Below are 17,262 nucleotides of genomic sequence, written 5' to 3'. Positions count from 1 at the left end.
CGTGTGTTCTTGATTTCAAGGGCGTATGATTATTTACCGCTTGTGGAGTTTGCTTATAACAATAGTTTCCAAAAGACTATTGGTATGGCACCATTTAAGGCTTTATACGGCCAATCATGTCGATCGCCTGTTTATTGGATAAAGGTTAGAGAGAGCTGATTCTTAGGTCCTGAGTTCATTAAGGATACTTGTAAGAAGATTGCTCTTATTAGGAATCGCATGCGCACTGCGCATAGTCGGTAGAAGAGTTATGCCGATCGTCACACACGTGCTTTGGAGTTTTAGGTTGGGGATCAGGTTCTACTCAAAGTGTCACCTATGAAGGGTGTAATGCGCTTTGGAAAGAAAGGGAAGTTGTCTCCGTGGTTTGTCGGTCCATTTATGATTACGGATCGAGTTAGAGCTATTGCTTATCAGTTGGCACTTCCAGATAATTTGAATCGCGTACACAACATGTTTCATGTTTCCATGTTGCGGAAATTTCTGTGAGATGAGGATTGGTATCAGCATATCGATGTTGGGGAGATTGAGTTACAGCTGGATGTGACTTATTTGGAGCCACCGTATCGTATTGTCGACCGTGTGGATCAAATCCTTCGTGACAAGGTTATCCCTTTGGTGCATGTTGAGTGGAGTCATCACAATGAGGCAGAGCCTACTTAGGAATGGGAGGATGTCATTCGCTCGCAGTTTCCTAAAATTTTGGAAGAAGGTAAGAGCGAATTCCGTCCTAATTCTGAGGACGGAATTCCTTTTGTTAGGGGGGAAGAATTTAATATCCCTAATTTTAAAAGGATAGTCTCGGCATTTTAATTTTTATTTTATTGTCTTTTTATTTGTTTAATTGCTAATTTTTTTTTTTTTAATTATTTTGTTGTCTTTTTATTTGTTTAATTGCAAATTTTGGTTGTTTAACTATTTATTTGCGTTTATTAATTGATATTTGAATTAAATTGATTTAATTGTTTTTATATGCATTATTTGACTTATTTACATTGTTTATTTATTGTGTGTTAGTTGTATTATTATTTTTATTTGTAATTCACTGTTGTAATAAGGTTAAATTCATATAGTTATTGTAATGTTAAAATTAGGTTATTAAAGTTAAGTTACGTCTATGTAGCCGAGTATATTATAACCTAGGTTACTCTATGGGCCGACTATGATTTTACATTAGGGCTCTGGCTCTAATTAAATAAGGATTAGGGTTTAGTGTTTTAAGCCTATAAATATAGTTACCACATTGGTTTAGGGTTTGGAAAAACAGAGTGTTTGTTCATAAAACAGAGGGTTGAGAACGGAGGCACTGTAAGGGCTATCAAGGAGAAGAACAGAGAGGACCAAGGTGGGGTTATGGTGGATTATCCCAGAGCGCTAGGAGGTTGGACAGTAGTTCAGTGTTGAACAGAGAGGACCAAGGTGGGGTTATGGTGGATTATCCCAGAGCGCTAGGAGGTTGGACAGTAGTTCAGTGTTGCCGGATCAGTGGACAAGACGCCGAGATTTCATAACTAAAATCACTGGCAAGTTCTTTTCTTCCTCCTTCCTTTTGGCTTGTGTTCTGTGCACCTAGATAGTCTCTAGGAGATTAATTGGCCATTAACTGAACCATGCATGATGTTTATATATATATTTTGATCATCTGTTCTCTGTGTAAACTTTTTTGCAATAATTCTATTATGTATGGTTTTTCTCGTGTCTGTTTTGGCATAAAACGTCACACTGTTTTAATTTTTTTTTTAATCTTACTACAATAAACAAAGGTCTGAATTAATACTAGATGTAATTTATGACCTTCAAGTTCAATTTAGAGGAAGAACAGTAGGGTTGGAATGGCCGGAGATGGAGTAGATGGCCTAAGATGGAGCAAACGGAGGCTGGAAGCTCTCTGAAGAGGTGAGAGCCGGCTCCATAGAAGTGGGAGCCGGCTCCCACACTTATCGAGCCAGCTCCAAGACCCTTGGAGTTGGCTCCAGGCTTAAAAAATCCTGCTCTTCAAGACTTAGAGCAGGCTCTCTTCAGTTTACATATTATGATGTTTTTTTTTACGATCTGTTTTGAACTGTGTGAGGCTTGAACTGTTCTGATGGTTTTGGGTCTTCACAGAGGACTTAAGACGATGGTTTTGGGTACCATTAAGACCTTAAATTGATTAAAATTCAGTTCTAAGTAAATGGGACAAACAGTATCAAATTAGCGTAATTGTGTTAGACTGTTACTGGATGGAAGAGATTAATTGCTTAAAATAAATTTTAGCAATTTAATGGGAAACATCATGATTATAAAACTTGTTCTAAATGCATTATAGGGTCATTGATGTATTGAATTTGATCTATGCATGCTTTGGAGGCGAATTGTTAAAAGCTTAATATTTTTCTGCAATTACATGGATTTTGGTTTGGATTTCAATTGTTAGATTATTAAATATTTTTCTGCAAATATGTGGATAATAGTTTGGATTGTAAATTACTAGATTATGATTTATGTGTTGTAATTTACATGGATATGGAGGATTGTATGCATCAGTATGGGACGGTGGCATACTAGGGACGGTTTAGCTCATAACGCTAAGACCTAACCTACCGGATTAAAGGAATGGATTGTAAAATATTGAATCCTATTTGTGTTTAAGTCAGATCAACTGGCTAAGTTAAGTTGAACAACTTCTTGGATTAGATGGTTGTAGTTATGTCGTATCAACTGAATAAGTTGAGTGACTAACCGGACTGTGTTTAGTAAGTCACCTCAATGAATAATTGAATGACATACTCTAGTTTGGGATGGACTTTAAATATATGGTTATGGTACCACGAGATGAGCTTAAGTCTCAGGCTCGTTGGTTAGAGTGCGTATATGCAGTGGATGCGTAGCTGGCTATGGTAGGTTAAGGTGTACCCTGCTAGGTCTAGGTACTCATGCCCACCTTTGGGTGCGTTTTTGCATGTTGCCTTCTATTTAGGTTGAGACCCCTATTATAGTCCAGTGAATGTCCATTATTATGGATAAATATATACTTATGGACTAGATTGCTATTGTGAGGTATCTAGGGTGTATCTACGCATCGGGTCATTGTGTGGATTGTAGTTAGATTAGAACTTATTCATGGGCCTGACCCACTCTTTTATTCTTTTCAAGTACAGGATGGTTCCAGCCTTAGAGCTTGATCGTGCTATTCGAGGACAGTTTCCCATTTATCAGATTACGTAGGACTTCTCTCGATGTTTTAATTTAATTTACTTTTAGTTATTTCAATTCAGTTGGGTTTTTTAGGGGTCCACTAGATGGATTCCCGAGTTGTACTCTTGAAGGTTTTGGAGATTTGGATTCACTTTATTCATGATAGGTTGGAGGATTTGATATTAGGTATTTTTGATAGCTTTATTCTATTTCTTATTTCATTTAATACTCTGTGTTCGCTTTAAAATACTTTAATTGTTTGATATTTCCCTCGAGCTTGGGCCTGGGCCTGATCAACCCGTGTCTCAGATCCGAGGGGTATCATACTTCCCAATCTCTGGTGAAGCCTCCGGTGAGTTTCCTGAGCTTCAAAATCTCGTCTCCACCTCTAGATCTCATCTCATCTCCTTCGTCTCCACTTCTCTCCCGATTTGGTAAGTTTAAGTTGCATTTTTCCATTTAAGTTTCAATCTTTATGTTTTTGAGCTTTCTATGCTAGGTCTGAGCTTCCATGATAGATTTTTTGCCATTTTTGATCCTTGAAGCATGTGTATATATATGTACATATATATATTTTTTGTATATATTTTTATTTTTATTCTATTTTGGGGGTCAAGTGCCATGACAAGTGACCATTTTTTGTGTTGTTGAGGTATAGGGGGACCCACAAGCTTACTTGGGTACCCCCCATGTCATCCATGTCACAAATCTGTGACTTTTCGAATTTCTCGCAGCAGTTCGATAGATCGAAGATTTCTCAGATCTATCTGAGAAAGATTGATCAACTTATCCAGATCGATCTGAGAGAGATCGATCTCATATTATCCTGATCGATCGAACTTCACAGATTTGCATATGCACACTTCCAACACCATCCATAGTGCTCATGCTAGTTTCTTGATGCCCAATGCCTATGTTTTCCATATTGGATGCATTCTATACTCACACTATTGAGCATGTTTCACTTAGTCACTGTTTACTTGGCTGCATGATCACTTGTGTAGATTCATGATTATTACTCTAAGTTATCTATCTTATTTGATATACATGTTTCTTTATGTGTGCTTTAAATCTCTATTATCTGTTGTAGACTTTGTAAGTGTTTCGTTCTTTTGCATGCTATGGCACGGGTTAAGACAGTTACCCGTCGACAGTATGAGCGGAGAGTGAGACCCCGTTTAGATGAGGAGGCAGGACCTTCACATGCTCCAGGTCCATCTCCAGAGCATGTTGAGCATGCTGAGTAGGCTGAGCAACCCAAGCATTTAGAGCAGTATGAGGAGCCAGCTCCGATTCAGTCTGACTGCTCTATCTCTTCCGCCTCTGCCTCTTCCTCGTCTCATTCTGATGAGGCTGAGAATACATCTTCTCCGTCTCCACCACCGGTACAGCCAGGCCAGATTAGAGACCGGCCTCTCCTGAGACACTCATGCCTTTCAATGGCTCATGAGTCAATTTTTTATATTGATTTCTTCTCCTGGTCAGTCTTGACTAGGGTAGCTTTTGACAACATTGAGCGACGTAGCATTTCAGCCATTCTGGCGCCAGTTACTTATCCTGTCTTCCCACGGCTAGTTCAGATGTTCTTCCAAAACCTCTGGCCGGCCCCGGGTAATCTATCAGAGCTGCAGACCACCATCAATGGCTACCCCATTCAGATTACAGTTGATACATTAGCCAGAGCTTCTTAGTGTCCGCATGTCTACCCTCTCGAGCTTCATTATCCTATTTTGCGGAGGCCTTCCAACACAGATATGGTCGTTGCACTGACAGGCCACTATGCAGCTGGCGAGACATTCGACACTCGGACTTATCTGCCCGATGACCTATGGTTTTTCGATTCGGTCTTGTACCGAAATGTGTTTATAGCGGGGAAAAAGATCCAGAGGCATTCCGATTTTCTAGCCACCCTCTATGCTTTCTACACCAGGCACTGGGTATATATCCCGGCACTCTACTAGAGTATCATGATAAAGCTCTACACAGACTACATCAACAAAGCGAAGCCAAAACGGGCTAAGTACCTTCCGTTCCCTTATCTTATTACTCAGATCCTATGGGACCAGTGCTACCCTTTCCATCCACAGGAGCTTCCTGAGACAAGGGCCTGCAGCTTTCTCAAGAAGGACTGGAACAAGAGCTGCAATGCTCTTATAAAGAGCCTAGAGTAGGATGTTGTTTTGGCAGCTAAGGAGGCGGAGCTTACAGAGATGGAGGCGGCAGCAGCAGCAGCAGCAGTGCTAGCAGAGCATGATCCAATAAACCGACCAGCGGCTGCGGACATGCACATAGATATTGATCTAGAGCGAGAGCCAGTACAGGAGTGACCACATCACTCTCAGGCAGGGTTGCCATTATATGTCCCGGAGCCTAGTTAGGATGAGCATCATTCTCTTGACCCAATCATACCTGATGCTCCAGTTCCAACAACCAGCCTAGAAGAGCGTATATAGACCGTGGAGGACGCCGTTGTCTCTCTTCGGTCCGATGTGGCCTCCCTCAGTACTGATGTGGCATCTCTCTGCTCAGATGTCATGGCTGCGCTATAAGATATATCCAGAGATATCCGGGGATCACGCCCCGCTCGCCTGACCTCCTCTACCTGATCTCTCTATCTCTTTACTCTCATCATTTTTATATATTTGTGATATTTGACTGTTCTATTTATACTGTTATGATATTTTTGCGGCCAGTTTGTTACCCAGACATTGTGATGTACATTATTTTTCTTTCTATATATGTTATCTTTTGGATGTCATATCTTTATATTGATATATCTGTCTGTGATTGACTCCATTTATCAGGTGCATCCCAGTGACTTCAGTGAGAGAGAGTGCTACCCAAAATTTTTTCAGGACCACCCCTATTCCTCTCTCCTTAGTTCGTTTATTATCCCATTTACACTTGTATGTCCACTATGCACTCTTATTATCCCTTTTGTTATCTGATGATTTTTATCCAAGTGCCATCTTTTTAGGACCACAGTTAATCCCGAGTTTGGGGGGGTTATACCACCCACTTTGGATACTTGTGTCCTGGCCATTCTTTGCCATAGTTGCACTGGTATACTCTTTTTTTTGCTCTCTTTGCACATTGAGGACATTGTGCCATTTAAGTTTGGGGGTAATGGTGTTAATTGCAGTGTTTGCTTTCAATTCAAAATTTTAAGCATGACTTATGTATTTAAGGAATTTTTTATGATTGGTCCATAACTAGCTATGATTTTGATCTTTTGAGGACTATATTGCTTAAAATTTAAAAATTGCTTGACTTAAGAGTCCAATATTCCTTGTATGCCTTATGGATGCCATTTTGAGTAAATTTTTCGAAAGATTGATATCTTGCTTGCACTTGTGGTCCACATCATCCTGATTTTGTGATTGCTTTGAGATTCACTCTAGGATTATACACTAGCACAGGCGCACACTAGCATTCATTTGTAGGGTACATGCTTTGTTGATTATTGAATTGGTTATATCCCAATTGAGCTAATAGTGCTTTGAAAGCTTTCATTTTGATGATAAAAAACCCTTTTCATTGAGTAGTCGGGATTCTAGCCTCATCAAGCATTGAATTTCTCGTGTCGAATGGTAGAGGGCCCAAACTCTAGGTTAATAATTGAATGCTATTGAAAAAAAAAAAAAAAAAAAAAGAAAAAGAAGTAAGGACTTCTCCCAAAAGGTGAGAAGTGGGAAATGATTAGATGGAGATTGTTTTTATTTGTAGCCTAGTTGATTTAAGATTGTAAGTCCTTAGGGGTGTTTGAACACCTAGTGCCGTAAAGCCGTCTAGTTTGGGAGTCATTGATCTAACGCTCGACCTCATGGATCGCTAGAAAGCTTAATAGATCAACACATTGCACCATGCTTCCATCTTTGATCCTTAGGGTAAAAAAATAAAAATAAAAAATGAATAAGCGCACCTAGATTAATAAAGCTTTAATAAAAGGCCCACTCTTTGTCATGATAACTGGTAGTAGATTTGTCTGCTAGTTTGTGGGTAAGGATGTGATCATTTCTTTAGTTGACTAAGATAGCAACATATTTGATGCCGGTTCACTCCAAAAGAATTCTAGAGTTGTTTTGATTTGCATAATCATTTTCTTGATGTGTGGAGGACCATACTTGCTTGCTTGGTGTTGAGATTTTGGGAGATTGCTTGGAAATGGTTGAAAAATTACAGACTTGAGGTAGTTTTCTCCCAATGCTTGTTTGCAATATTGGTGCCTCTTTTGTGAAAATGAGCTTAATGTTTGTGGGTATCATTTCTCGAAACCCTCACGAGACTTCACTCGTCCACTAAGGGTAACCTAGGCGTTCAAAAAGCTTGTTGCATGCGCTAAATGCAAATTGTTCCCTACGAAAGTGGCGTTATCCATTTATTACTTTCTAGTTCATAGTTATATAGTCGTTCATTTCATTCCTTTACTTCGTAGTTTATTGCTAAGGACTAGCAATTTTTAAGTTTGGGGGTGTGATGAGCGCTGAAAAGTGCACAATTAAACCCCTTAAGCTTAGGTATTCTAGGACCTTTATCTATCTTATTTTCCCGTCTTAGACTAATTTCATGTTATTGTCCATTTTAGGTACTTATCCCAAAAATAAGCTAATTCAGCCAAATAAGAGCATTAAAAAAGCTAACTCAAGCTGGATGGAAGAAAGGAGCAAAGTGGAAGCAAAATGAAGCAAAGTGTGAAAATCAGCAAGTTTGATCGATCTCAACATTCCTTCGATCAATCAGAGCAACATCGATCTGGACACTTCAAGATGGATCCAAGCTTTTGTCCTTATCCAAAAGATTCCACCATGTTCAATCAATCCAACCATTCTTCGATCGATCGAAAATATTCAATCTTATCCACACCTACCACTTTTGTCTCTTAACCAAAATATCCCAAAATATCTCAGAGATTTGTCTTTATTCAATAAGGCGCCGCCAAGGATGATCAATCTCTACAGCATTCAATGGATCTCACCTAAGTTCGATCGATCTCACTACAGTTCGATCAATCGAACCTCTACGAGTCCGAAAAAAAATAAGTTCCAACTCATTAAAAGTTATCTCATGGTGCAATCATTGGAGGAGCCCTTGTGCATGAGTCTAGACCATTGGGTGTGACACTTAAGCTACCTATATAAAGATTTAAGCTACTTTTTACACATATACAAAGAGATATACTTAGAAACATTCTTAAATAGGAAGAAAAAAGAGGAGGAGAGGCTAGAGATACATTCTTGGGAGTTCTTCCATTCTTTTAGGGTTTCCATCAAGAAGGAGGTCATTCCTACTATGGAGATAGCCCTTGAGGGTTGGATGGCTACTTTAATGAGTGGCTAAACATCTTATTGGGGCTAGAGTTAGCCCTAAGCATGCCTTCTAGACTCTAATGCTTTGTATTTTAAGGGGATTTGTGTTGTAATCTTGTCTTGACACTTATTTTATATATGAATCTCATTTATTCAATGATTTTGTGTGGTTTAATACTTCCAATTGATCCTTTCATTCTATCCATATGTCTATGTTTGTTAGAATATATGTTCATGTGTTTATCTCTAATTTTTGTGTTATTGATGCATGTTTATGTGTGTTGATGCTATGGAGTTAGAGATTGTCAAGGCATAGTGCTTAATAGAATACTATTGTGGTTTATTTGATGGTTCATACTTATGTCTTGATGGATTCTGCCTCTCACTTAGTTTATTTAGTTTAATTTTCATGCCCTTAGCTTAGTTGTAGTGTAGTTGCCTTAGTTACTAGATGGGAGGACAATCCATGCTTGTTGTTTGATGTTCCATACTTATAAATGCAAGTAGTATTATTCTCTAACCATGTGATGTGTTTGGATTGTGAGCTTAAAGGAAGGATTAATGGCTTAGTTTGATGTATTGTGCTATTTACTAGGTGCTTAGACAATATATGCTTAATTGGTCATCCATATTTGTTGAAACAATCAATCACACACTCTCAAATTGCAACATATGTTTCCCCTCATTAATTATACATTGATGTCTAGAATGGTGATGTTTAGTGGTGACCTCTAGACTCCAAGACCTCACTCTCTTGTTTTCTCTAAATTTCATTTAAATTGCTTATTTTACATTGAACTTGTTTAGTTTAGTTTGTAGTCTAATCAACCAAACAATCCACTTTTGATCACTCGATATACTAACCTATATATTGTTTCCATTGCTAGTGCGCCACAATCCCTTGGGACGATCCCTACTCACCCTAACTATATTTTTAGTCAGAGGTATTAGTGGCATTTATAAATTTAAAACTTGGCCACACTATTTTGCACAAATTTGGTTGTACATCGACGACCACACCATAGCATGCTAAATTGTAAATTTTTCTTGAGAAATTGGCATGATGTTAGATATATGATATGTATCTCTATGTGTGTTATGTGTAAATAATATATGTGTGTATGATTTTTTGATTGAATATCGAAAGCATGCCTTTGTGATTATGTCCTTGTTTAATATGTGTAATTATCAAACTTTTGTTGACTTAAAGTATGCTATAAGTTCATGAGAAAATTCTTCTTTAGTATGAAATGTTGTTACGATTTGATGATGTGAAAATTATGGTAAATTGTAAAACATGAAGCATTCATGCATCCATTGGGAAATAAAAGGGGGAAAAGTATTTATTTTAAAACCAATGAAATTGTTTTAGGGAAAGTTTTTGAAAGTGTTTGTGAAAAACCGGACGCCTAGGATGTGCTTAGTGGTCTATGGTGTTAGTGTGGTCTAGAGGGGATTTAGAGAGAAACTCTAGTGTGGTTGAGCTACCTAGGCCCAGATGACGCCATAAAGGTGCTATGTGGTCGGGGAAAGCTAGCCAACCCTCCCTTCGTGCTGCCTTGGAAGTGCCTTGGGTCGGATCGCACTAACGGTTTAAAAGTTGGAATGGTATTGTTTCAGAAATAGGGAGCGACATTGCATGGTATGGCATTGCATTGGCATACACTGTATATTTAGTGGTTATACAACTTGCGTATGTATTTGTTGATTATTATCGTTACTTTACTTGTTTTCCCCGAGGCATAATCCCATTTAGTTCTACTATATTCCTTATATGGATTCACGAGGTCATAAGAGATGCGTCTTAGCTACTTCCTACAGAGCTTTATGCTCACCCCATCATTTTAACATTTTCAAGTCATGGGAAGGAAGTGGCGGACGACATTCCTTCACAGGTTTTGATGGGTTAGTGGACTGTTTGACATATTTTATAGCTATGACCTCATTTTATTATTATTATTATTATTATTATTATTATTATTATTATTATTATTATTATTTATAAAACTTAGGATGACACGTATATTATGTATTGACATAGGAAAGGATGGTAATGTCTTTAGTTGACCTTGGGTTCAAATAAGGACCTTGTTAGCGATTCGGACCCTCGGGTTCAGGTCGTTATACTAAACTTGTTTGAAAACTTCCCCAAATATAGATACATTGATAGTAAAGCATCAAAACATCATTCTTAATCAATTACATCATTCTTTGCTCTATTTAATCGTCTAATGATTACAATTTATAAATACATTATCAAGCATCATTTATACATTATGTGATAATTTCATTTACATCATTATGGTGTCACTTACATTGAAATTACATCATTGGGATATAATTCACCACATGCTTTATAATATATACACAGACATGATTACATGATCTAAACATATAGTTATACTAGTTAAATTCTTCAATGCCTCTAAGGAAAATCCTTGAATCCTTCTATATTCCTTTACATGGACTTGAAGAATGTTAATGATAGGGTGAGCGTCATGGCTCAGTAGATGATGCCTAAATGGCGTTTCCTCAAGTTGAGTAATCATAACACATAACGCATATAAGTATAATAGTAAGAAAGGGGAATATATAAGGGACCTCAATCACATTGTAACCTCCAAAACACATACTTTAAAATCAAATAGCAAAATGAATGTTATGTGCTATGCATCCACACCCACACCACACACACAACCGACTCACACGCACCTACACCAAAAATATACTAAGTAGCTAGACTTCAGGTAGCTCTTTCCGTCCTTAATAGCTATTTAGCACCACCGTTAAAGGGGTACCTCCCTAATGCCAGTTAGAGACAAACTTTACCCCAAAACTTTGTAAATTCAATCTTTCTGCAACCCCCACACACCACTCTACTCACTCACATCATGCTATGAGTAATGTCATGAAGGTGAAGTGAAATGCTTGGAGTAACCATACTTTCCATCATCAACATATAACTACAATAAGAATAATAAGCATGCTTTTGTAAACAATTCATCAAGAATTTCCCATTATCAATCAAGCCACATAGCATTAGACTTCAATGCAAACAATAATCTCATATAAGCAAATTATTATGTAATTTAGCATGCTAGACACAATTTGCTCACAATTATAATCATTCTCCTTAACTAAACCACATACAACATGTAATAAATAACATGGAACACATAATACTCAAAATTTGCATGTTTAGTAACAGTATCATCTTGTTTTATAATAAACAAAGGAACATTGACTTCAATTCAAGCAACAATTGAGGAAGTGATAGTCATGGATAAAACCCTAGAACATAATTTAACCAAATTATACAAAATTGAATATGCTTTCAAGGGGAAAACAAGGGGGTTGTTTACCATAACCTAGGACTACAAAATTTAAGCACCCCTATCTCATTATGCAAAGCCCTAGCTTCCTTTAAGGTCGAAATGTCCACCAAATTGAGAGCTATTAGCACCAATGAGAGAGGGAGATAAGGAGAGCAAACTTCTCTCTTGAAGACAACCCAAATTCCACCTGCTTGGCAAGACCCAAAATCTCAAGGTGGTAAAATGATGAAGATTTTTTCATCAATGGAATGATCTCGTGGAGTAGGTTCAAACTCTCTTCCGTCACTTTGTCAAAATCACACAAGAAGGGGCTGAAAAGTGAGCTTGAAACAAGCAACAATGGTGAAATAAGGAAGAAGAAGAAGAAGAAGAGAAAGTGGGCTACCGAGTGGGGAAGAGAGAAATACATAAAAAGTTGGTCTTAGTCCCCTTTAATAACATGGGTGGTCAAATGGTACGGTCCACTTTTGACCACCAAATTGTCTAAAATGTCCTTCTTTGACTATACAACCATAAACACGACATATATATATATAATCACCCATATATAAGCATCAAATAATACATATAACATGTAAATGAGTCCGAAAAATAATACTAAGCACAAGAATCAAGGCGTGGGGCCCACATAGGACCTCCAGGCCAGAAAATCCAAAAAATGACAAAATAAGGCAAAATGCATTTATAAGAGTTCCAATCTCAAAGAAATGCTCTAAACCACTCTCATAACCCTCGTGGCACGCTAACCACTGCGTGGCACACAAAATAAGACGTGAAAATAAAATAAATCTGAAAAATCAAAAAATCCTTTAAAATGGAAAAATATGAAACGTCACAAGTCAATTAGTGGTTGGTGTGAGTTAGGGGTCAGTAGAGACAAAGTTTGGAGGAAAGGTTATGCATTGCATTACATTGTATGCAATAATTTGATGGATTGTTTAAATGAAATTGTTGAGATTGATTTGTAGTTTAAAATGCTATGACATTCCCTGATGTATGATCTCGATACTATTTCATTCCCCTTATGTGTTTCGTGGCTCATGGGAGTCCAAAATTGGTACCTTAGGTATCTCCTACTGAGCCTCCGTGCTCACCCCTTCCCTTAACATTTTTTAAGTTATGACGAAGACGCAATTGAGGACGGACCATCACAAGTGTACTTAGGGTTGACGGAAGTACCATTTTGTAATAGTTTGTATTGAATGTATGAATTGACGTAAAGTGTTGTAATTGTGACCGTAAGGGTCCATATGTATAACTTGTATTCCTTCGGACCATTTTGGGCAAGGAGGTTAAAAATGACCAAGGGATGTCCAGGAATGGATTCGAGAGCAAGGACAGGACAAAAAAGGGCAAGAGCCCATTTTCTGAAGTAGCCCGAGCGTTCGGAGTAGGGGTCCGAGCGCTCGACTAGCATGCACGCAACATGTTTCACGCGTATGCAAGGTGGGCACCGAGGGGTGCCCTCCGAGTACTTGGAGGCCCTATCCAAGCGCTCGCAATTAAAGTCAACACATTATTTTTTTTAACTTCCTCCGTTCATTCCAAGCTTCACCGTGTGGATCCTATATAGCCCCTAGGATGTATGGATCCCTATGACCGCCTCCGATTCCTAGTAGAATGGTCCAAAATGTCGTTTTTACCCCTTTTAGCCCTAAAACAGGTAACTCGGAACCAAAAAGTTTTCTTACAATTTCAAGTGACCCCAAATGACTAGTTATGACTTAGAAGGCAGTTATAAGGTCCCCAATGCGCTGCACAGTCCATAAGACCGAATGACCCTAAACAACCTTATTTGGACCGGTTTAAGGATAAAGTTGATTATCTCAATCGTATGTGACTCAAATTGATTAGCAAAGATTATTATGGCATTATTATGACCCTTACTACACAGTATTGGTCAAAAAGACCATTTTACCCTTAGGTTCTCTAGGGTCGGGTCATGACCCAGTTAGCGATACGGACCCCCGGGTTTGGGTTGTTACAAAACTCCTTAGAATTTGGTTAATCTAATCAATAACCTTCATTGGAAGAACAAATGCCTGAGACCAATAAGCCTAAATAGAACAAAGAACATATTTAATAAAGATAGCCCTCCCAGTATATGAGAAAAATCTTGAAGTCCAACTTCCCATGCACCCTAGCAGTTATTTTTTCCACAAGTATTTGACAATCCCTTGCCTTGATTGAAGAAGAAGACAGAGGTAGACCTAAGTACATAACAGATAGTGAACCAGCTTTAAATTAGAGGAGAGATAAAATAACAACTTTTATATTGGTGTTCACCCCAGAGAAGAACACTTTGCACTTTGCTCTGTTAAGTTATAGCCCAGAAGCATTGAAAAATTAGTTGAGTGCAGCTAGCAATACCTGTAAATGTAAGGTGAGAGATTGACAACTTCTTACATCTCCGACGAAACCTGAACATAGGAATACTCTTAATGTGACTATTGACAATTAAGGTCAAAACCTCCGTAGCAATAACAAACAACATAGGTCATATAGGGTCACCTTGTTTAATACCTCTATTCCCTTTGAGAAAACCAAACAGCTCCCCATTGAGGGAGATCGACGAAGTAATATAGGGTAGTACGTGATGCACAGGGCTATCCAATGAACAAAAACAACAGGAAATCCAAACAATTGAAGTGCATCCAAAATGAATTTTCAGTGAAGTGAGTCAAATGGCTTCATTAAATTAATCTTAAGGGCACAGTTTAGGGGATGATTAACCCTATGATAACCATTCAATAATTCTTAGGCTAGAATAATATTTTCATAAATGTGCCTATCTTTAAAAAAAGCATTTTGAGTAGAGCTGATAAGTAGGGGAAGTAGAGGTCCTAATTTGATGGCAATAAGCTTAGACATGGTCTTATAAATTAGGTTACAACAAGACATAGGCCTAAAATCATTAACTGAGGAAGGGTTTATGGTTTTTAGCACCAAAGCAATATAAGAACAATTAATCTCAGACAACATTCTTTCAGAGATGAAGAAATCCCTAACAGCATGTTTGCTTGTAACAAATACAAAATGCATCAAAAACACACACATAAAAAAGCAATACATAAAGACCTTTATATGCCAATTCCATCATATTGATTTTTCAATAGAAACCTATGTCAACATTTTTGGCTTTGTATATATATGATTTTTTGTTTAAGCCCATGATAATTTGATAAAAAGAAATACATGACTTAAAGGGTTACATTTACGGTTTTTTTTTTTTTTTTTTTCCAAGAAGCGAGGTTACATTTATATATGTTCTATTACATTTGTAATCTTGTGAGTGTTTATCAAGTTAAATAGGTTCCCTTGGTTGAATTATAGTTCTTATCAAGTGACTTTTTATGTTTTTGTTTTTAACTTTTCATTTTTTACCCATTCCAATGCTTTTTTCTAAAATGATGCATATGATATTATTTAATATTGGAGAAATATTGGTCATGCAAGTGATTGGTGTTTACATTTCTAATTCATGATTGAGTTTGTGATACATGTTTATTACAAGTTAAAAGTTCTTTAATTGAATAAATTACTTCTCTAATTTTCTCAGCGAGCCTTTAGGAAGTTAGGCTCCATTTGTTATTTCTCCATTTAAGGTGGAACATAACATTTCTACATGCATTTTGTTAAACATAATTTTTGAAGGTGATACATCATTTTCTTATATTGAATGAACAATTCAAATTGCATTCTCACAGTGAATTTCCAATTTTTTTTGGTCTCTTTTGCATATTATAATGTGATGAAGTGGACCATCTATCCCTTCGTTTTCAAGAACCAAAAAATCATTATATTTAACTTGTCTTTTTTGTATTTAAAATTATTTTACGTTTCAAACAATTTAGGGATTCAAATGATTAATGATTGAAGCTTTCTTGGACAATTAATGAGAAAATTTATAAAGAATAAATTAGGAACAAAATTTGAAAAACAAAATTTAAAATCATTTTCATTAGGTGTATTGCATGTGCAACTTTAGCTAATATATCTAAACTAAGGAGAGAGAGAGAGAGAGAGAGAGAGAGCTTTCATCACTGATGTTTAGTGAAGATACGTTATACGGAGTAATACACACACACCACTACAAGAATTTTAGTTATTAGGGACCAAAAAAAAAAAAATTTGTCCCTAAAAGTACTAAAATTGTCCCTATTACCTTTTAGGGACAGTTAATGTTTTCGTCTCAATTAGTTGTGTCCCAAAAGGGTTTTAGGGATGGACTAATCGCTGAGACGGATGTTTTTCCATCCCAATTAAGTATTTGGGACGGTTATTTCTCTGTCCCACTTAAGTATTTGGGACGGATGTTTTTTTGTCCCAATTAAGTAAGTATTTGGGACGGATGTTTTTTTGTCCCAATTAAGTAAGTATTTGGGACGGATGTTTTTCTATCCCAATTAAGTATTTGGGACAAAATTCTTTGTGTCCCTAATTCCATTTATTATTATTATTATTATTATTATTATTATTATTTTAATGGTGGTATGCCTGGCTAGTATTTCAGTAGTCCAAATTTCTTTTTGTCTGCCTATTATATCTTATATATCCACTACTCATTCATTAAAACTATACAGAATGTAAATGTAAAGTAATAATTAATACAAAAAAGTTAAATTTAATAACCATTAATTAAAAAATAAAGTGATATCAATTATGGTCATATCAGTACCTAATAGCATAATATGTAAACATCAATAACATAGTTGGAATCATTCATCATGCATCATTTGTTAGTGATGTGTACGGACCAAACAGGCCAAACATCGGTGGCTACGGATTATTTAATAGGCTGCCAAAAGGTCCATAAGGAGGCTACTGCTGCTGTGAGCTGCCAAGTACAGGACGATATCCACCGAATGGTGTGAACATGAATTGAGGAGAAGATACTCTTTGATTCTCCAAGATACTTTTCACAATTGCCTTTATTTCATTTATAGACTCTATCAATTCATCATATTTTTTTTCCGCTTTATTAAACTTCCTCCTTTCAGCCTCTAACTCTGCCTCCCACTCTGCATTTGCCTTCCTCTTACAACTTGAGGATGCTAGAGCCTTCTTTCCATAACCGAAGCCATGAAAATATATACCTTTTCCTATTCCAAGATAGTTCTCTAAAATTTGCTCATCCACCGGGACTGAACTACTAGCATCCACATAAACAAATGGATCTAATGATTGGGCCACCATTTTGTCATGCATTTTGCAAAATAAATTTAGTGAATTAAATGAACAATTATCAGCCATCTCCAAACACATCATACTTCAATTATTAACAAAGCACTTTACTTTAAATTTTCACCACTCATCCACTAACACATCATACTAATAATGTTTCATCAATTTCCATTTCTACAGCCTCAACACAGATAGAAAACCAAGCCATACGGTGAAATAAAACATAAAACCAAACAAAGATAGATAAATTACAGAGAGAG

Source organism: Cornus florida, unplaced genomic scaffold, assembly GCF_030987335.1.
Source record: "Cornus florida cultivar Cherokee Brave unplaced genomic scaffold, ASM3098733v1 CherokeeBrave_3.0.0_Hap2_Chr05, whole genome shotgun sequence".
In the NCBI taxonomy this organism is placed as follows: Eukaryota; Viridiplantae; Streptophyta; class Magnoliopsida; order Cornales; family Cornaceae; genus Cornus; species Cornus florida.
This window is presented reverse-complemented; position numbering follows the sequence as displayed.